The sequence below is a fragment of the Sabethes cyaneus genome, chromosome 2 (genome assembly GCF_943734655.1).
Source record: "Sabethes cyaneus chromosome 2, idSabCyanKW18_F2, whole genome shotgun sequence".
In the NCBI taxonomy this organism is placed as follows: domain Eukaryota; kingdom Metazoa; phylum Arthropoda; class Insecta; order Diptera; family Culicidae; genus Sabethes; species Sabethes cyaneus.
In genome coordinates, this window is record NC_071354.1 from 208,334,333 (window position 1) to 208,356,486 (window position 22,154).

At 39.0% G+C, this 22,154-nt stretch overlaps 1 protein-coding gene across 3 annotated transcripts in view; it reads left to right on the forward strand.

The window, feature by feature from the left end:
- Positions 1-22,154, forward strand: part of LOC128734491 (uncharacterized) — a 131,871-nt gene that overhangs the window by 45,556 nt on the left and 64,161 nt on the right. The window lies entirely within an intron of this gene.

The window sequence follows — 22,154 nt, forward strand, 5'->3', positions numbered from 1 at the left end:
AACTAAATAATAAATTTTCATTCACTACTATACCTCACTTACCTCACTTAATTAGCAAAGCAATGCCTAGGTGCTATATTCCGTTATCGAAAGTTGACCCTCTGTTTTTTATACGACAAACTTCGCAGTCAGCTGTTAGAATACAGGACAATTGTAGGGCCAGTTGCTACGATCCTATTGATTCCAACAGCCTCTCCCAGTTGAGATTCGAACATACGACGACTGGCTTATTAGGCCAGCAGCATACCTCGAGGCCAACTGTGAGCCCTTACTTAATTACCGGCCTTAATATTACAGTCACCTTTACTTCACCTTATAGACCCTATGTGATTTGTACCTAAGTCACCTAGGTGACTTTCAAAATGGCAAATTGTGCTCTTTACCTCAAAAACTTGGTTGAAGTGACAGTGAGAATAATGGCCAAAATCATGTAGGTGATGTTGAACTATGAACTGTCGCTTATTTAAGCTTTATTTTTCCTTAACGTCACGAACCAAAAGCGATAACTTTGTAACGAAACGTCCTAGAGATTTGCAATCTTCTGCAAAAACGTGTATTTTGAGTCTTTCAAAAATCACCTAGAACCATATATTCTTGTAAAATGCAACCAACATGAGCTAAGTATGAAAAACTATTTTCTAAAGAATTTCCAAGGAAAATGCACTATAACTCTGCACTCGATAGAGATAGAAATGTCATTTCTTAAGCAAAATTGTTTGCCTTTATATTTTCTATAACTTTGCCGTAGAAACCATGTGTCTATCTACTAACACAAAAGAATGGACGTAACACATAAAACGTATGCTTGCCGTACTCTCATTTGAGTGGTTGGGGACAAGCGGAACCCATTCAAGTTTATAGTACTTGTCTTAAACTTTAAGATGAAGCACTGATTTCATCAATCCACTTGCCCCATTTTACTCCGTAGGCTTGTGAAGCTATGGAAATTTAAAGCTTGAATATATGATAACTTAGAAAGTAAAAGTCCAAGAGATTTGCGGTCTTCTGCAAAAACGTGTATTTTGATTGCTTCGATAATTTCCTAGAACAATGTGTTTTTGTAAAATGCAACTAACAAGAGCTAAGAATGAAAAACTAATTTTTAAAGAAATTTCAAAGAATATGCCCTATAGTTCAGCACTCGATAAAGATAGAAATTTTATTTCTTCAGCAAAGCTGCTTGTTTTTACATTATTTACAACTTTGCCCAAGAAGCTATGTCTATATTTCGTGACACAAAAAAGTTATTTTTTTATTTTCATAATAGTAAGCGATAACTAACTTTTGACAGTTTTACATTAAGGGGGATATTCATACAAACAAAACTGCTGAAAACCGTAAATGATAAAATGAAAGCATAAGACGCTAAGAAAAAAGTTCCACTTTTCGCCCTTTTGGACCACTGAGCTCCTGTGGCAACACGATTGGCAAATACTTTTATAACTTTTGGGCTTTGTAAACGAAATACAGCTTGAAAAAAACGAAAAAAAAAAGAAAAAATATGACTGAAAAAATAAAATTTTGTCTTCTCTTTCTTTTTTCTCTGGCTGTGTTTCATCTACAAAGCTCAAAAGTTATAAGAGGCTTTTTCAAGCTACTGCCAACAAAACAAAAAAAAGTTTGTTCCAATACGTTGTGTAGTTTCGGAGAAAAAGGTACATAAAGTTTGAATATGGGGTGTTCAGGAGCGGCGTTTTATTCCGTCGAGGTTGTTGCACGACGCACTGGAATACTTATGTGTATGATCGTATTGCGGTCATTTTCCGTGGCCGGATCTTTACAAATTTAGTATCAAAATAAGCGGAAAAGACTCCAGATTCAAAATCTGAAATAAAAAAATTATTTTCAAAAGTTTTAGTCGTTTATGTCCCCTTAAGTCGTATGCATGTCAATTTGACATTAGAACTGCGTAATTTCATTTCATTTCATTTATTTCCAGTAGCGTAAGGTACGACCTTTTTTAAATATTACCTCCGGCTCGTCACAGTCATTGTAATATTATTGCTAGTTTCTTATAAAATAATTTTACTACCTAATCTAACTACGGTTCCAAAACTGTATGCAGCCCCGCTTGAAAATTGCTTCCGACGATGAGCGCTTTATTATGGGAGGTAAACTATTTTAATTTATAACACCTCGAATGGACAGGGAATTGGCGTAATTTGTAGTGTTGTTTGAAGGGATCACCAGGTTTTGCAAACGACGGCGGTTCGACTCTATCAATCTTCGATGCAGTATGGCCGGAATTTGCGTGGTTATTAGTTTTCTCAAGAACAAGCAGGATCGGTATGCGTAGAACACTTGCAGAGAACATCCCAACAGATTCTTTTGCAGATGGCTCACATGGTCGTATCTGGTCAATCCATAGACGAAGCGTACACAGCAATTTAATGCAACTCGAAGACGTTCAAACAAATTTGCACTAAGGCGAACATGGAAGATGTCCCCAAATAAAAAGTGTGGCAGGATTAGTGACTTAAACAGTTTCAGCTTAGTGTTGACCGTTGCAGCAGAAATACAAGAGTATAGCGTTCGTAGACCAGCGTAAATCTTCCCGCACTGTTAGGATATCAAACCGTCCCACTGTAGATCGCTCTGGAATACGTACCCTAGATTGTACGCACTGTCTAATCACTGAACGTTTTGACCGTCTATCACGATGCACGACACCGGTGGCACAAATCCAATTGCACGCCGTCGTCGGCTTGTTATGAACAGCGCTTTACTTTTGGTAGGATTTATTGCAAGCCCGCTCTGCCGTGACCATTCTGAAATTCGTTCAAGATCCGCATTCATCATCCTAGTTATTTCCGATGTGCAAGGACCATGACGCCCGATATATAGTTGAACGTCATCAGCATACATCTAGATGGAACAAAATTTAAGGATAGTTGGAAGATCGTTTATGTAGCAGCAGAACAGCAACGGTCCGAGAACTGAGCCTTGCGGGACACCAGTTGTAGATTCAGCACAACTGGAGCAGCGACCACCACAATACACAGTTTGTTTTCTGCCTTGTAGATATGCATACAGCGTGCTAACAGCGGCAGAAGAAAAGTTGAACTGAGCTTTAACTAATGATAAGACCTTGTCAAAGCGAAGTATGCAATAAATTGTTTTGCAGTCATGTTTGTCCTTATGTATTATGTACTTCTGTGTTCTTATGTGGTGTGAAATAGTGAGAGAGTGACAGAAAATGAGAAAAGGAGAGAGAGAGAATTATAGAGAATGAGAGAAAGAATGATAGTTGACGAGACAGAGAGAGAGAGAGAGAGAGAGAGAGAGAGAGAGAGAGAGAAAGAGTTTTGCTTACTAGTAGTTCAACTTTACAAAGGCGTTTTACAATCCTTGGAGTCGGTCACAATCGTTAATGGAACACACGGTCAGAAACAATTTAAGATCGTCGGCATACATAAGTGCGAATTCGGCTTCTAGTAGCATAGTTATCGTTGAAGAATAGAATTAACAGTAAGGGGCCCATATTGCTTCCTTGCGGAACACCAAACTTATTTGAAATATATAATATATTGTTTAACTTTATCTCAGTGAAGTGTCGTGTAGGAAATTCTGGAAAGTTTCACTATTAGCTTTGTTAGAAATAAATTTTATGTTGAAGTGGTAAAGGTAAGTGAATAGAGTGGGACCATAAATTGAGGGTATTAACTTTTAACTGATCTTACGCCCAGTATGGTATAAAATAAATTGAGAAATACTGAAAATTTGTCACAAATTTGGCAAAAATAAATTTAATTTTACGTTTTTCTTTTTAAACAGAAGCCTGTTTGAGTAGCAGTGTAGCCAAGTTAAGACAAATTTGAAATAATAAATGAAATAAACATATTAGGTATGAGAGATTAGATGAGATAGCGATAAAAGCCACTAAAACGAGTGGGTAATGAGTGAAATACCAAGGAAAATTGAGGAAGAGTTGTGACAAATTAAATTCAATAAAAGTAACGCACGCAAAATTGAGAAAATTGTGTCTAAGCCATTGTCTCTAAAATAGTTTAAGATATAGAAAACATTGTGACATTATGACGGTTGAGAAACGGCACAGTAAAATTAAATCCTAATTAATACTATGTTGACCATTAGCAAATTGGGTTCACTGCGTGTTGCAGAATACGCGGTACCATGCTTTCTACCAAGGTTTGAGTACGCAAGTATTAGTGGATCCTTGAGGGCTCCGTAGTCGCAAGGTTATCGAGTCTGCTTTGACAAGCGAGTGGTCGTGGGTTCGGATCTTAGTAGAATTAAGGCCACCCCCCCCCCCCTCATTTACCATTCCTTTATGCTGAATTCTAAATTTACCCACTGAAGCCTCCTGGAAGTGCAAAAGTTCCTCCTATAGTTAAGTGTACTCGTCAGAGGAACGAATGAGTCCTCGCCAGGGACGGCTATAATATGGGATAGTACTGGCAGTGAGGAATAAGTGGATAAAGTTGATCAAGCTTTGAAGGAAGGGTAAACCCCAATACACACAAGCACGCATAAAATTTAATAAGCATATCGCTCATTTAATAGCGATTATAGCAAAAAGAAATGCAGTGCAGGTCATACAGCACCCGGGCGATATCACAATAGATCAAATATACTGGTCGCAGTGATGAGTCCACACAGGGAAAAAAATTAGTGGATCCTTTCGTAGTTCTCACCCATATGCCGTAAATCCATCGGGCCTTCCAAATTGAAATAGTTTTATCAGAAAACACAAATAAACAAAATGAGTAAAAACTGGTTTGTGATGTAAGTTTAGCAAATTCCCAACGTTTTGGCTTATGCTCTAGGTTTAGGTTTGATGCGCTTTGTTCATTTTCGAATGAATAAAATTGGGGTTGGTCTGCAAAAGTCATATGAACTATTTCCTTGCAAAATGGTAAATTCAGCCTAACAAATCTAGATCCTCTGTAGCGACATGGTTGAATTCGATCTTACTTTGGATCGATATTTTGACTTTCGTTCAACCGTAGCATTATTTTTAATGCAATTTTGACGCAATTCAGCGAACGTTTAGTTTGTTTTGGTCTATATCAAATTGATGTCCCGAGTGTAAAGTGCGCTTGATGTGCATGCGAAGTGAAAATCTATTTAAAACTGAAGTCCCTGTGCAAACGTATTTGTAGATATATTAAAATTGCTGAATAAATAAAATTATTTCTAAGCATATTAGTAGAACTTCCGAACAACTGAGGACAATTTCTGTATTGTAAAAAATGTTCGCTGTCGAAACACGAACAAATATTCTTTTTATTACAAATATCAAGCACTCAAGCATTCCAGCAGCTCGTGTCGTAAACTCGATGCAAAAAAACTACCCCTGAAAAGTCTTGTTTTATAAATTTTATATAGGGCAAATTGCCAATTGTTGCACATTTAGATTGTGGAACTCGAGGATACTGTTAAACTAATCAATTTACAGATAAATTTAAATTTCGTCTAAGTATCAATCAACGATACATCAACACATCAGTATTGCCGGTTCGGAGACTATTAAGTGTCAATAAACCTGAATCATGTGATTTCGACGAACGTCGAACGAAATATGCAAATAATACCAAAAAGCTGCCCCATCAAGAAGCTCCGCAGGGCATTGCATTATTTTGCTACCGCAACGAAACGAGCTGCCTAATTTCAATTCTTTCTCTTTTTTCTTAGAATCCGCAGATCCCTCACCATTCACATCTGCCCATTTTGCAATAGCTTCAGGAAATGCAGCACGAATCTCTTGCGCGAAGCGAACAGCTCAAAAGTTATTATCATTTTTTTGTGACAACAAAGAAATCAACAACGCAAGAAGAAGACCTTCATTGTTAAACAGAATACCATTTTTTTTGGAGCCGGTAATATTTTTAGACTTTTCACGAATTAAATTTCAGATCGTTGCCCTTGGGGCAGGCACCGAGCAGAAGGGTCCTTAAGTGGTGTTCAACGTGACTGAAAATAAAAACCGTGCACAGCTGGTTTTCGGGAGCTCGTCTTCCTTGGCCTTGCTTGGCTTATTTACCCCGTACTCAGCTCAGTTCAGCCCAGCTTGGGGTCGTCGGTTAAAAATGTTCGTGTCTGGGTGCATTTATCGTGCCTTTTTTCCTTCGATATACGAGTTCTCTTAAAGTTTTCTTCTTCGCTATGGTTTCGTTTTTTGTGTGCACACTGCAATCAAGTATGGTTTCGGCAAAAAAAATATTGTTATATTCTGATAAGCTTCGGAACGGACAGCAAAAATTGCAGTAAAAATCTGACCTTAAACTCAAAATTTGAAATTTTTTTGGGTTTACTATTTTTTTAAAACCGGAAATGAGTCTAACCATTTCCTAAACAGTCATAAACAACAACACGAATGGCATACAGTACCTGTTCGGTGTGAGTTTTCCCTTTCGAATCCGTTATTGTTGATTCTGATTAGCGAGTGTCGAAGAGAGTGAACAAGAAGCTTTCTCGTCACTGGTACACACGTTGCCACGTGATTAGTGGCAATGCATTATTTTGTGAAGTTGTTCAACTTTCACTAAACACATAATATTACTTGGCACCTCAGTTGAAGCAATTACCCTGCATCCGACGCTTTATATATTTCTCTTTTAATATAATGGTTAACTAGACGAATAATTTATTTTCAATTTCATTAATCACCCGATTTGCTATTTTTAAAACACTTCGTAAGGTAGTTTTTTCAACGCATACCTTTTCCTTTCTTTCTTTTCAGGTAAGTCATAAACCCTTTTACAACTATGCCTGATTAGCAGAACGATTCAGCAGCCATTCTCAGGTAATCCTACTTTACGTAACTCGCTTCGCAATCAGCCAGCAGCGTAGAGTCATCGTTCGACAAAGTAGAGCCCTATCGTGGCGTAAGGAGGGAGCTGGCCAGATTCATGCCGACTTCATCCGTCCTCGCCAGATGCATTCCATGATGGTACGCACGGTGTGTGCGTGCGTGTGTAGTGACACCACCGACCGCAAATGTCCACCACACGTCCACCGGCCGCCTTATTGGTGCATCCAATCTAGGTTACATCTTCAAACGGCCATAGTTAGCCAGCTTCAACTTTCCAAATCCAGTAACGCAACATTCTTCTCCAGGCGCAACCATAATCTCGATGCGGTCGCCGCTCGATCGGTGTTAGGAAAAGCGGTGCCTTCGTTTCGAGACGGTGCGTTAGTTGATTTACCCATGCGGACGCACTTCATCCGTGTTTGTGTCTAAAAATAAACATTTTCATCTAACCTTCTTAGTCGCGATCGCTTCGATACATCGGAGCCCATCATCGGGGACCGTATCTTAATAGGTGGCATCTCAAGCACTTCTCTCGGCAGGCTAAAGTGACAGCACGCGTCAATATCGCACATAACCGGTCGCACCCTTCAGGCGAGGCGTCCGCGTAGGGTAGTTGAGCTTTAGAAATCGACTAAATCGACAGCATGATGATAAAAGTTTATAGAGCCGGGCACCCTATTTTTATGATGTCTATAAAATGCGTCAGTGCCGGCGATTGACCACACATTCCACAGACCGGAGTCGGAGTCGGAGTCTCGTGCACTCGCCAAAACAGTTGTCCGCATTAATCATCTATCTTCTCCTCTGTATCGCAGAGCAATTACCGCCTATAAATAGAACTAATTCAACATGGCTGCTCACTTGTCAAACGCACTTCTTTAGAAGCCATGGATCGCAAACAGTCGAGTCGAGAAAGTCCTCTACATAAAAGCGACGACAAGACGAGTTCGCGCCTTTCAAGCTTCTCTGTCCTTTAGCGGATTTATGGAGCGTTCCCCCGGCACCGGGCACCGGCTGCGGCCGGTCGAAACGAAATTGTCCGAGCGAAGCGAACCTTTGATGTTTAATGTTTCATTAGACTGCTCGCAATCGAAGCAAAACGTAAATTAATTTGAGCTGCAGCTCAGCGATGCGACCGATCGGGGAAGAATGGAAAAGTTGATGATGGATTGTTTTCTTACCTTAGTTTTATGCAGCTAAAGTAAAGGGATGTTAGAAACTTTTGCTTTTCTTGTTGGGAAATTTGGCCGTGAAACTGATTTGTGCCGCTACTGGTCTATAACAATTACGGCTGTTCAGCTGATTTAGAGCGATGAACTTTAACTGTAAAAGCTGAACCCTCTAGGCGGTGTAGTTAAGCAATTATTGGCCTTTGGTTATTACCAACAGCTTGGTAATTGCGTTCTTACGCAATTGTGCGATTTATGGCATTCATAAATTATTAATGGTAGGCATGTGCTTAAGTTTAATTTATGTTTTTCTATTAAAATATTACAATTATCTATTGAAAGCTATTAAAACTGATTGCAACATTCGCCTTCTTTTCAAAACAATAACTACTCGTTAGCTCTACATAGATATCATCGGATTGTTCAAATTTTCAACATTTAAGTGCCACAAAGAGGTCTTTTAGGATCAGTTTTATTCGTTGCAACCAAAAACATACTTGTGTTTTCTAAGGACATCGCAGCTGGTCATTTTTTTAAATTATGCATACGAGCATAGTTTATGGATTTATGGAAACATTCCCAGAAAACTCCATAAAAAAAATTCCGTTTCTATCGGGCATCGCATATTTCAAAAGTTCATAACTCTTAAACCGTTGCGGTACAAAAAAGTATAATGAAAATGCAAAGAGTTTTCTCAGCAATCATAAGGAAAATTTCAGTTGTAACAATGGTTAGTCAGCGAGTTTAATTCACGGAATTGCTCGAGGATTTGTCACAAGTTGAACGTTTGGTTCGTCGGGGAGCGTCCATCTCGAAAACCCACACTGGTGTTCGCCAGCAAAGGTTTTCTGCAACAGCTTCAGTCTACGAAACAGGATACGAAAGAGAATTTTGTATACGGAATTGAGGATAGTATAATTGCTGCATTTGAATCGATGGCCCTTTTTGTAAATAGGGCATATGAGATCAACCATATATCCAACCAGTTCGGTAGTCCGTCCGTTCGTTTTTCAGCTCTAGCTTGTTTTTTAACCTCATCTATAGTTTGACAGATCGACAGATTGTCCATCATCCTCAATCGTTATCCTGTTTCTATCGAGCGCTCCATCCTATACACCATTCAACAGTAGATCGAAATGATGTTTCCAACACCTGGCCACCTCTAATTTTTCGGTAATCTCTTCCTTGTCGTTACAAATAATAATAATAGCTGCATATGATATAGTAGCTGTAATCCGCGCGCGTCGCCTCGCGTCTAATTAAGAGCAAATTAAGAGCATACTACAAAAGTTCAATTCAATGGACAAAGTAGTCTAAGTCCCCCCTAACAAAAAAAGAGCAAATTGGAGGTACACTATGTAACGCTAACGCTATGTAACTCTATGAGGTGCAACTACGTTACTTTTGCTCGTCTAGAATGCAATCTGGTATGTTTGGTTTGAGTCTTTGCTTAATGTGGGCGATTATTACCACGAAAATACGTATCGCGCCCCTCCTTTTGACTACAGACAAGGCTCTTATATATATAGATAATAGCTTGAGGCTTCCGAATCGTCGTCAATGTTTCCTTATACCATTTGATACGGTGTTTCGGGGCAATTTCATCTGTTTAGCTAGCCTAGATGCAGACGACAATGGATTTTCCAAATAACTGTGCACAATTTTTTCCCTTCTTTCGGCTTCCATGTTGTTTTTTTTACAAAATACAGTCGTTTTGTGGAATGTGAAAAATACATAGGTGAAGTTAACAAAATTTCCGAAACGTGGGCACCAAGAACTTCCAAATACGTCCACCAAGAGCGCCAAAAAGCAAAGCTTTAGCAGGAGCTGCCACAGTCCAGTTTCTAATTTCGCTGATCATTTTAAAAAAGTTTCTCGTACCGTGCCTCTCGAAGCAATTCTCCGTTTCCGCAAGAACGCGTTCCCAGTGCTGGTTTTTCTTACCATGGTGGGGGCTCTTTTCGGCAGCTCTAGCAGCTTGGTATTTTTACCAACTCTGACGAGTCGTGTCACAGTTGGAGCCAACATCACATGCGGTGAACCATTAACTGGAAATGACTGCAGCAGGAGTGCCCAACACTTCTCTTGCTGTACTTAGTGCTGATTACATTGCGGATGTGCTTCCACTGCTAGTTCAAATTCTCTCCAACTTGCTCACAGATACGCTCATCAGTTTTCCGATATAAAATAAAGTGTTGATAAAAATTGACACAATTTATCAAAAGTTAGTCATGGCTTACTATGATAATAGAAATAACTTTTTCGTGTTAGGAGATAGCGACATGATTTCTTCAGCAAAGTTGTAGAAAATGCAAAATCAAGCAACTTTGCTAAAGAAACGGAATTTATATCTCCATCGGGAACCGAATTATAAAGCATTTTCTTTAAGAGTTTAAATTTAAAAATTAGTTTTCCATACTACACTTTGTTTCTGCAGAAGGCTGCAAATCTCAGTAGCATGTCCTTGCAAAGTTATCGCATATTTAAGCTTTAGCTAAAGCACTGATTTCATACTTCCACCTACCCCATTCTATCCTGAAGACTCGTGAAGTTCAGGAAAATTAAAGCTTAAACATACGATAACTTTGCAAGGAAAGGTCCTAGAGATTTGCCGTCTTCTGCAAAAACATGTATTTTGATAGCTTCGATTGTTACCTAAAATAATGTATTTTCGTAAGATGCAACTAACAAAAGTTCAGTATGAAAAACTAATTCTTAAGGAATTTCCAAAGAAAATACCATATAACTCTGCATTCGATTAGGATATAAATTCCATTTCTGCGGCAAAGTTACTTGTTTATACAATTTCCTCAACATTGCCGAAAAATCATGTCCTCTATTTTCTAACGAAAAAAGTTAAAGTTTTTTGTATCACAGTAAGCCATGACCAACTTTAGATCACTTTTCGGAAGAAATTTCTTTGAAAAAATGTTCTAACTAAAGACGCTATATTGCGAAAATGAAACCAAAATACACTAGGAATAAAGGTCGGTGCTTTCTGTTCCGACTGTAGGGAAAAAATTGGATGCTTTTCGTTCCAACTATATGTCCTATTCTCTTCCTTATCCCTGATATGCAGTCGCCAAGACACCGTCTAAGAAAGAATGATGCGCTACATTTGTTGGCTGTCTTGTGTATTATCTGTATGAAATAGCCTTGGCTGTAACCAAAACCAAGCCCCTGATAGAGCACCATATTTTCGTGGTAAGAATCGCCCACATTAAGCAAAGACTCAAACCAATTATACCAGATTGCATCAAAACTAGGGACGGAAATCAGCGATTTTGATCAAATCTGTGAGCTATCGCCACACGCCCATGATCCGTACAGATCATGATGATCATGATCTAAATCTTTAGCTTGAATCACCCGATTCTGATCTCTTAATAATTCACAGCAGTAGATCACAGTGTAATATTTAACCTAGCTGCAAGAAAAAAAACTACTCATGTTGTTTGTATTGAGATTCACGCACTGCACATAACCGATCGTCTGATATTTCTTAACGCAATCAATCAATGCCAAGTGCATTCTTAATGCAATCAATCAATGCACTTGATCTGATATGAGGTTTGTCATAATCTGTACAGATCGCGACAAAATATTTGTCGCTTACAAGTAGTGATGTCAATGAATCTGAATCTGATCGCCTCTATGCTCTTGATAGCTTGAAGCGATTTTTTTTCATCTCTGAGTATGACAAAAAAAGTAACGTAGTTGCATCTCTTTGAATTCCATAGCGTTAGCGTTACATAACGTACTTGCGATTCGCTCTGAATTAGACGCGAAGCGACGCACGCTAGTTTCACATATGATGATTGTTCCATAAGAGCTAGTCGGTATATGGACTTGTCGTCTGTGCTTGGGAAGTTGAGAAATCGTGAGGTAAATATATGACACATTCCCCGGGCCGGTATACCAACCAGACATTTTATAAAAGTTGCTTTTAGCATTGTTGAATATTTTTTCATGATTGGGCAATGTTTGAACCTTTCAAAACTGCCATGACTGATATTCTAGCATTTTCGGAAGTTATATAAAACGTGTATCGAAAATAAATAAAATTTACAAGAAATAAATGATTTTACGTGATATTTTTAAAAATACTGCTACAGTGCGCTAAAACATTTCATAATATCGTTTGTTTTCGACCAACTTACAAAGGAATATATGCTGAATCCATTCCAAAAATAGTTTGGATGTAATTTTACAGTTATTTTGTATTTCAAGTGGATGAAATAGGGCCATTTTTTTGCGTTGTAACGTCACGAAAAAGGTGTACTTTTTCGCTTTTGCAGAAAAGTACAAATTCGAACAATCTAATAATTCGTATTCTCTTTGTACTCAAAAATACCTTTAAAACGGTGCCTAAAGAATGATGATAAGTTAAGTAGAACCTAAGTTACAACTGATTGAAGCTCGCGTTGTAACGTCACGGCGGGCAACCGGACGGATTCAAAACAAGTGAGACATAAGTAATAGCATCGAAACCTTAAGACATAGCATTGTAGTTGCTTCAAGAAAGTTTCTTCATTTAAAAAGCACTTTCTAGTGGTGAAAAAATATTCGGACATTAGGGTGTCCTCAAGCAGATACAAAAAATATTTTCTCTATTTTAATTCAGAAATAATTGCTGTCTACAGAAAGTTTGTAGAAAAATTAATTTCAAGAAGCTTCGTTGAATACTGAAGATTTATATTTCTTACATGAAAAAAGTTATAGAGCAAAACTCTTAGGGACACCCTTAAAAAGAATTTTTTTCGATCTAGTTCTCCAATAACGCTTCGTACGCCTTTTAGATGTTCTAAGAAATTGGTAATCGAGTTAAATTGCACATTTTCGTCGAAGAAAGTAGAAATCTATCTTTTTTCCTTAAGGAGCTATCCCTTGTTTCTTTTATTTATACATGTTCACCTACGGTTGCCTTCATAATATTTTTTTTTAGATTTTCCACAGTCTTCTACCCTAAGTTGTACATGGTGGAATACAGCATAAATTAACTCAAAAAAAAAAAACAAGTGAGATTAGCTGCTCATAGCTGCTCTCCCTCTTAAAGAGTACATATAAAAATAAAAAAGCCAGTGATAGTTTCTAAAGGGAAAAAGATAGTGCTCTACTATTTTCGACAAAAATGTGCAATTTAATTAGATTACCAATTTCTTAGAACATTTGTAAGCCATACGAAGGGTTATTAAAGAGCTAGATCGAAAAAAATTTTTTAAGGGTGTCCCTAAGAGTTTGGCTCTATAACTTTTTTTATGTAAGAAATATAAATCTTAAGTATCCAACAAAGTTTCTTAAAATTAGTTTTTCTACAAATTTTCTGTAGACAGCAACCATTTCTGACTTAAAATAGAGAAAATATTTTTTGTATCTGCTTGAGGACACCCTAATGTCCGAATATTTTTTCACCACTAGAAAGTGCTTTTTAAATGAAGAAACTTTTCTGAAGCAATTATTATGCTATGTCTTAAGGTTTCGTTGCTATTACTTATGTCTCACTTTCTTAGCATCCCTCCCACAGCGCGACGTAATTTGTGAACAACCCCACAGTTACGTAGGCGAAATAGTGAAAGACAAATTAACAACACATTTTTGGATTATCCCTTATGTACAGAGGGCGGCAACAGCGATAATTAACGAATATTAAATGAACAGATTTTTCGTGACGTTACAACGGAGCTACGACCCTCTCTGTGCAAAGCAGAGCGTTGTAACGTCACGAAAAGTAAAAGCTGTTTAAAAATTAACTTCACTAACTATCCGAATTCTGAAAACGGCAAGTTGTTCAGTATTCATCTCTTATCAAATCATAGAAGAAAATCTTTAGATAAAATTTGAAAGAAAGCAGAATTTTCATGTTTTTTAACAGAAGAACCAAAAGACGTATTTCTGGCGCGTTGTAACGTCACGCTACATATTTGCTTTCCAAAACAATCTGGGCAAAGCAAATGCTATTAATTTGTTCACTTTTAATAGGAAATTGTATGCTCTTTCCAAATATATAATAATATTTGGGGGTTTCTCAACGATTTTCCCAGCTAAAACATAAATACTGTGCAAAGAAAAGTCAAAACGTTGTAACGTCACGGCGGAATGTGTCATATGGAGATTTTACACCTTTAATTTTCACTACCTAGCGAAAAAAATAGATTTTGTTTCTACATCCTTATCTTCCTGTAAGACGTAGTCCTACGTCCAAAAAAAACACAAGCAAAAAATCTACAAAACTTTTTTACATGCGCGCTCTTTTGCAGTTTACTTCGAATTTTTATTTTACTTCTACTGAACCTTTCTAATGGTAAATAATCTTATCTAGGGTTAGTGCAATTGCCTTTTTATAGCTAGGAATGCCGCTTGTGGAAACTTAAATGAACTTTTCGTTTCCCTGACTACCCAAGTAACAATTTGGGTTTCATTACACTCTTATGATAGCATTTAAGACCAAAATTGGTCTTGAAGACCACCATAAGAGTACAATAAAACTCACATGGTTGCTTGTTAAACTTATTTCAAGTGTTTCTTCAAGACCGCGTAGCAATACAATAACGTACCAATACAAAACTAATTTTATTGACGGTTGCTTATCAAACCGCGCAATAAACCTGTTAGTTTTTTTCTGTTAGGCCATATTTCCTTATACCAGGATCTCTTTAGTCCACAAACAAACAAAAATTCATCAAAGCAAAGCGTAAGTTACAGAAAGCAATTTATTATCGCTCGATTTCCATGTCACAGAATGCAACTAGAATAATTTTCGCGAGAAATGATGAAGTCGCTGCGGCTAAATTGGGCCCATTTTCTATCCACCTTTTCGCGTGCTTAATGGCGGCTAGCGGGTACACTTTTCGACAATATTTATTTGCTTTTGGGAACTCCGCTCACGTAAAAAAAAGTTCTGTTGAAAGTTGAAAGTTCTACAACAACAATTAAAGCTGCAAATATCAACTTGACGTGAATAAAGTTACCAAAGGCATGCTAACGTTATCCGAAAGTTGTACCCACTAGCCGCCATTACGTACGCGAAAAGGTGGATAGTAGTGTCTATGTTGTTTAAGGGGGCATAGTACTTTTTCAATTTAAAAAAAATCGAAATTTTTTTAATTGATTATTTCGAAAGATTAACATTTTGACCATATGTGTTTCAAGTCATTTCGATGAATTCCAAAATTTGACAAAGTTACAGCTATTTGTACCGCGCATGTCTGGAGCGAATACACAGCGAATAAAAACTTCAACGTCGTTTTTCTCGAATCCAGGTTTTGAAAGTCGGTACCATAAATATCTCAAGAACGGCTCAAGCAACTCTCATGATTCTTTTTTTGTTTCAAAGCCAACAAAATTATCTAGTGTTTGACCCATCCTTTTTTCGATATTACAATTTTTTTATTTTTTAGAAATGTTTAAAGTCATTTTTTTCGACTAAAAACCTTACTTTTATGTTTGAATGTCATTTTGTTATGCGTACGAATTTAAAAAAAGGATTGGTCAAACATGAGATAATTTAATATACTTTCATGTCGTTTTAAAATTTTTCAATTCGGATAAGCCCCCAGCGCCAATCCATGGTACCGCAAATCATGTTTTTTCGAATGATCATGTTCAAGGAGCCGTAGGGGAGAGGGGAAGAGGTTCACATATGCAAACAAAATTGTAAATATTAGTATAAAATGCGTTATCGAGAAAAAAATGTTTGAAATAAGACAAAAAATATGGTGTAAAAAGTACTATGCCCGCTTAAATTCGGCAGGCCGAAAAAACCGGCACAGAGATTACCGTTTTTCAAAAACAGATCAAAAGAGATACCGATGGATAACGTGTCGGTATTGCCTACAAAAAAAATGCCTGCATGTCGGCTCTTTGAAGATAACTAGTTTTGCAGTGACAACAGCTTACTGCTGGCGCTAGTGTATCATTGAATCGTTCATATACACTAGCACCAGAAGCAAGCGGTTGTCACCCAAATACTAGCTATGTCAACATGATAGAGAAGTTTCAGGCGCAGCTGCCTCACACATTAGTAGTAGTGTAAATAGAGCACCGTATGCTGAAATTTAAAGCTAAATGCTGCAAATTGCTAGTGAACGAAAATAGATTTATATTTCCATATCAGAGTGGAATTTTTGTGTTCTTCCGTGATAAAAAGAAATAGGATTGCTCTGTGATACCATATTCACAGTTGTTTAGTTTCTAGAATAAGTAAACGTGATCATAATTGTGTTTTCCAAACCATCATCAAGAGCGGATACGCGTAAGCGATTGCTTCTGTTTTTTTCAGCCTAATTACATGTTAGTTGAAAATCAGTGGTTTTGATGGTTATTGAATAAAATCTAGCAAATTACTTACATTTTTATGAAAATAGTTATAACACATTCGTTTCAGTATTGTTATATAGCGGCAAAGTTTTTATTTGGGAAAGCGCAGCCAGAAAAGGTAATATATGCCGAATTTAGTAGCATGCTGGAAATACCCTTCCGTACCCTATATTCAAGTTAACAAAACTGGCTGGTGGATTTGTGTATTTGTAGAACAAAGCTAAAGCCTAATTTTAAATCATGACGGTTGACTATACCATAGGAATTGATTTAAGCTAGATCCCTTGCAAAACAAGGTCGAAAGTCGCAGGCTTTGTTTTTCTTATTACTCTTAAACTGTTATTTCTGGTACCTAATGTGTAATGCGAAACAAGTAACGAATTGTTGAACAAAAGTAATAACTTTTCTACCTTCAGTTTTGCATATATTTATGATTGTTCCGATTGTATATGAAATTCAGTCCAAACAGTGCTTACACTAAGAATAATGCGTGATTTGTAGTACGAAAAAAATCGTTTGTTTTACGAATTCTATATAGTTGTTTTCTACCGCGAAGTAGACTCGAGAAATCTTTTCTGACTTCTGAGTGTTTCGTAGATATAAATACAATCCCGTCGATAACAAAGCCAGACAATAACCGTACATCGAATGCGATCTGGTGCAAAATGTGCTACGAATGTGTTCTCATACCAAATACGAACCATTCGTAATAGCAACATATGAGGTAGAAAATAAGCCTACGAATGTTTTTAAATGGTATGAGCATTTTTCATAAGCTACAGATATAGTTTTACGAATATTTTTTTCTGAAAAAAATTAGAAATCATGTTCTCAGTGTACACGCGAAAATATTACTGTAATGCTATTGTTAGGAAAACTTTCCACTGAATCGGTTTGTATCAACTGAATGGCATTGTAGCGGTTTTTTCTCACTCTCTCTCTCACCGATGTGTACCCTTGCGCCTAATGGACATTGAATTACACTGTCACGTTATCTAATTGCTAGGTTTGACAAAACATCTGCACAGCTGCTGGATTTCCCAACCAGATGACAATAAATTGAGTCAGCAGTTTGATGCATGCGTACATGTACACATTGCTATTGTTTGCCTCTTCTCGGTAACGAAAGCCGCTAGAGTTCTATTTTTATCAGCGGCTTTCCATTAATGTCAGTTACTGTTGTGTTACATAATACGTGCAGCCGATGGCAAAACATGCATATTTCAGTTTAAAAATAACTTCTGTTAAAGGGAAAATCAATCAACGTCACAACAAACTTTTATCAACTGACCCACATATTAGGCACTTTCCACTGAAAATACCCCATTGATAAACTGATACAGTTTTCTTAACCGACAAACCCTACCCCCAGGCAGGCAGGCAGGCAGGCTGGCGGCTTGATTTAATGCATAAAAATGAAAGTCTTTCAATCCTGGACGGATCATTGACCTCGGCTGGACAAATGCTCGAATGATGGACATGCTGCCACTGTGCGCACTCGTTACCGTGCCGATCGTATAAAAACGTAAATTAAAAAAGCGGGCGGGTTGATGCTTTCAGTGTGCAAGTGCCACTAACTGTCACCGAAGGCTCAGGCACACGTCATCGGTTCAGGGCTGTAGTCTATGATACTGTTTATTGGAGTGGAGTAATTGACCCAAGCTTCAAACCAACCCTGGTGGAGTCCACTAGGCCCTCTTTACACCTCCCCTCCCCCTCAATGAGTGAATTAAACTGCAACGAAAATGATCGTGCAAAACCCATCGATGTCACATCAACATACCGCCGCACCGTTGCTGCTGCTCAAGGAGGTTCCTCATTTGCATCCATGCCATTAGCATTGATTATTCCAATTCCCCACACCTGTGGTGCTGTGAGTGATGTTAGGTTAACTTTGGAGTCGCGAATTAGACCCCTACCCTTGGCCGCTAGGTTGTCAGTCAATCATTCACTCGAAAAAAAAAACAAATCCGAATTAACAATTCCCCTCCAAGGTGTGGGGGCGACGGGGTATAATCATCGTAGTGTGGTACATTCATGGGATCGATGTCAACTGGATGATTAGTGGTTCAAAGCAATACAGCGTTCTTGAGGCCGCTCTATATATCCCGCAATCCAACTAAACGGCTACAAGAAGCGCGTATAACGGGTTACCAATCAAGCTCCTCGGAACGATGACATATTTTACGGTCCGAGTCGGGTTCTGGCCCCCGTGACAGCAGCAGTGCAGCGCAACCCGAATGGCCGAGTGAATCAGAATTTCCCTGTCGACGATTTTATAGCACACAGGAGGGCATTACCGCATGACGACGAAGACGAAGCGGCCGGCCAGCCAGCGTGCGAGCGCTGCCGGGAATTCAAATTAGCATCTTTCAGCAGTTGTGTTTTTTGGTAGAACGTGAACCGATTGAATTTTACCGTTGAGTTCGTAATTTATTGCGAGCTGGATGAAGGATTGTACCCGATTGTTTGGTGGCCGTTGAATCTAGCTGCGGGCATGCCCGTCCGGTCTTCGATTGAGGCTGAGAAGATTTAGTGGCTGCTATAAAATGGACGTTTATAGCGGTATGGAAATATTTGAAAGATGATGCTAATTTTTAAGGCTATTAGTGTGCAGCGATGGTCGTTAATTTTACGATTGGTGCTACCGAAAGTGCAGTTATTTGTTTTGTATACGAAAATAGCGGAGAAAATCGAACTTTTTTTATGAATCAAATTGATCTAGTATTATTGTAGAAATACTGCGCGCCACTAAATTCCGAACGGAATGTTGCGTAAGCACGCAAGTTCATTGGCAATCACTGATATTTGTAAGATGCTGACGGTTTGGTATTCCGATTTTATTTCAAACAAGATTATCACCTTCGGATGCCTAACAAATAGTGAAACTTCACAGTCAAAGCGATCTGAATCACATTCCGGATTTCCCGAACTACCGAGCTGACTTTGCTTTGCTTATTCACTACTGCTCATGGCTACGGCCGCCTTTCGCAATCTGATGGTTCACATCCGTCTGGTGGTAGCCACCGAGTCGATCAATTGTTCCTGGAATCGATTTCCAATGTCTCGAGACCATCACCACCACCACCGCCGCTCATTGCTCTCACATTTCGTGAAACCACTATGAACTTGAATCTTTCTCATTGTCACGGTTTCTCCCGTGCGAGCTGTGGATGACCTTTCGACGCATTGGCGATGCGGTTTGAATATTCCAAAATTGGTGTTGTGGGCAGTTAAAATAAAAAGGTTGTTATTATGACACCCTTAACCAATTAAACCGCGCTGCATTACACCATTACCGGTCGGTCAGTGGTTGAATGACATTATTTTACTGAACATTGCGCATTGCGGAGATTTCAGAAAATAAAATCGAACCGCGCCGGCGCCATATCACCCGCAATGGTAATTTTCATTGGTGCAATCGAACATTCGATTCCTTGATTACGACGTTTACGTTGCGCTGATTCATTATGCAACAACGACGATGAAGCGCGACACTCCAAAGCCAGAGTAATCGCACAAGGACTTATGCTGCACTGCAAACTGGTACTGCCTAATGTGCCGATGAGAAGAAGTAGGTCGGTATTCACCACTTAATTTTTATTTGCTTGAAAAAGAAATCTCGAAACTACGCCCATTCTCCGCAGGAGTAACAATTTTAATGATACTCGAACAGGTTATTTTGTGATCAAATAGTTTAGTCACCCACCGTGCATACCCTCTTCAATCGAAGGAATTCATCGTAAATTGATTGTTTGGAATGCATTGGCCCGTGCGTTTTAAAAATAGCACCGACCGTAGCAGAAACGCTACTGCATTTCTTATTTTAGACACTGCACTGGCTGGCTGCCCCCGTATTTGTAGTATACCGTAGAGTGCTATATGTCTGTTGATATAAACAAGTTGCGAAAAAACGATCATTTGTACGACTAATCATACGCATTGCTGAACTAGGTGGTTGGGGATGGCGCCAAAGTTGGCATTTTTCGCAATGGTTCATCTTGCACGGCGACCAGCAGGAGTACATCGTAATTGCATTTTTTTTATTGTCATTCGATATGACTCGCGATTTGTTGATGGCGCCATCTTAGCCTCAATTAGTTAGGCTGGCGCATCCTTCAGCTAGGCGCGCGCGTGTCGATTTAATGTCTGATGAACATTCTGTCTCAGAGCTAAATTCCACCACTAACAGTTTGTTTTCCAGTCATATTTGCATAATTGGTAGTACACTGAAATGAAATGTAGTATAGAAAGAGAAAAAAATCGCATGATCATCAAAATTGCAAGCGGCGACCATTTCTTTCTATGCCGTTTGCTGCTGGGAATGCACAATCCAGGCTAAAGTGATTAACGATGCTTGCGTGAATAACCGTGACGACGCCATCGAGGTTCCACCAAATTACACATGCTGTCCATCAAAAAACTAGTCCTCCCGCTGCTGCTTGCTGTCGGTTGCTGTTTGCTGCTGCTGCCTGCCTATCACACAGCCTGTGCCTATCTATACACGGACATGCGGAGAAAACTTCCCTCATTGCCGCCCCAGCATTGCTTGCTTACGATCGTCGTCGCTGTCGGAAGGCCAAACTGTCGGTCGGGTGGAAAGAAAAACTTTCCCGGATTTGTTGGCGACCGACGGTCGGCGCCTGGTCGGATTGCAGAGTATACTGCCGTCCGGTCGTAAACAAAATTGCACATTCTTTGCGCTGCATTCTGCCCGATACAACCGAGCTGATGTATGCAGCAGTCATTTTTTTTTCGCTATCTATCGCTTCTTGTGGCCGGCCCTCTCTCGGGGATAAGCGAAGAATTTCCCCAGGTTCGTCTCTTATAGGAAAACGCGCGCGCGCACACGTTCAAGTCACTGGCGCCAGATCTTTTCTTTCGGCTGCTGACCAGTTTCAATCCCGGCACGCGGACCGCCGCCGGTCGATGTAATCTTTTCATTTTCCACACATGTGCAACAGAAAACGGACCGTCCTTCCATAATTTACGGATACCTAGCAGCGTTAGTGAGTTTTAGTTTATGACGGTAGCAGATGCAAATCATTTGCGCCGCCAGTAGCTAGGATGGTCACAACTCACTCTGAGTTGTAGATTGATTGTCGAGTTTGAAGTAGTTCTTTGTTGAATGTTATTTTACCCTACATAGATAGCCTCAGTTTATATTTTTAGGTTGCAAATACTTATTTCATTTGGCGCCTGGGATGCACTCTCTCAGAAAATCAGCTGGTACAGGAGGTAGTTCATTTCTAAGGGAGATAATCAATTCTTAATAGATGTAGCAAATATGTGGTTTTTATTACAATTTTCGTTTGAAATTATATAAAAAAGAACTTTCCAATTAAATTCTACTATGTATATTTATACGCGACGGATACGTATTTCGCCTATGACTTGTAGGCTTCATCAGTGTCTGTTTTCGAACCTGCAGTGATGAAGCCTGCAATTCGTAGGCGAAATACGTATCGGTCGCGAATAAATAGAATAGAATAGGTAGAATTTAATTGGAAAGTTTTCTTTTTTATATAATTTCAAACGGTTTCGTATTGTACTGAGACACTCCAAAAACAATTTTCATTTTCAATCACTGAATTGTGAAAATTAACGAAAAGTACTTACTTACTTTACTTTAGTGGCAACGGTCCGTTACCGATCCTGCGCCGAACGAATTATGGTCCTCCAGTACTGTCCGTCCTTGGCTGCCGTTCTCCAATCCCCGCGAACACCAGCTGAACGTGCATCGTCTTTGACAGCACACACCCACCGGGTGCGGGGTCTGCCTCGGAGTCTACGGCCTCTTCCTGGTTCTCTGCTGAAAATAGTTTTGGCTTCTCTTTCGTCGGGCATTCTGGCCACGTGTCCAGCCTACCGCAGCCTGCCACATTGCACTACCT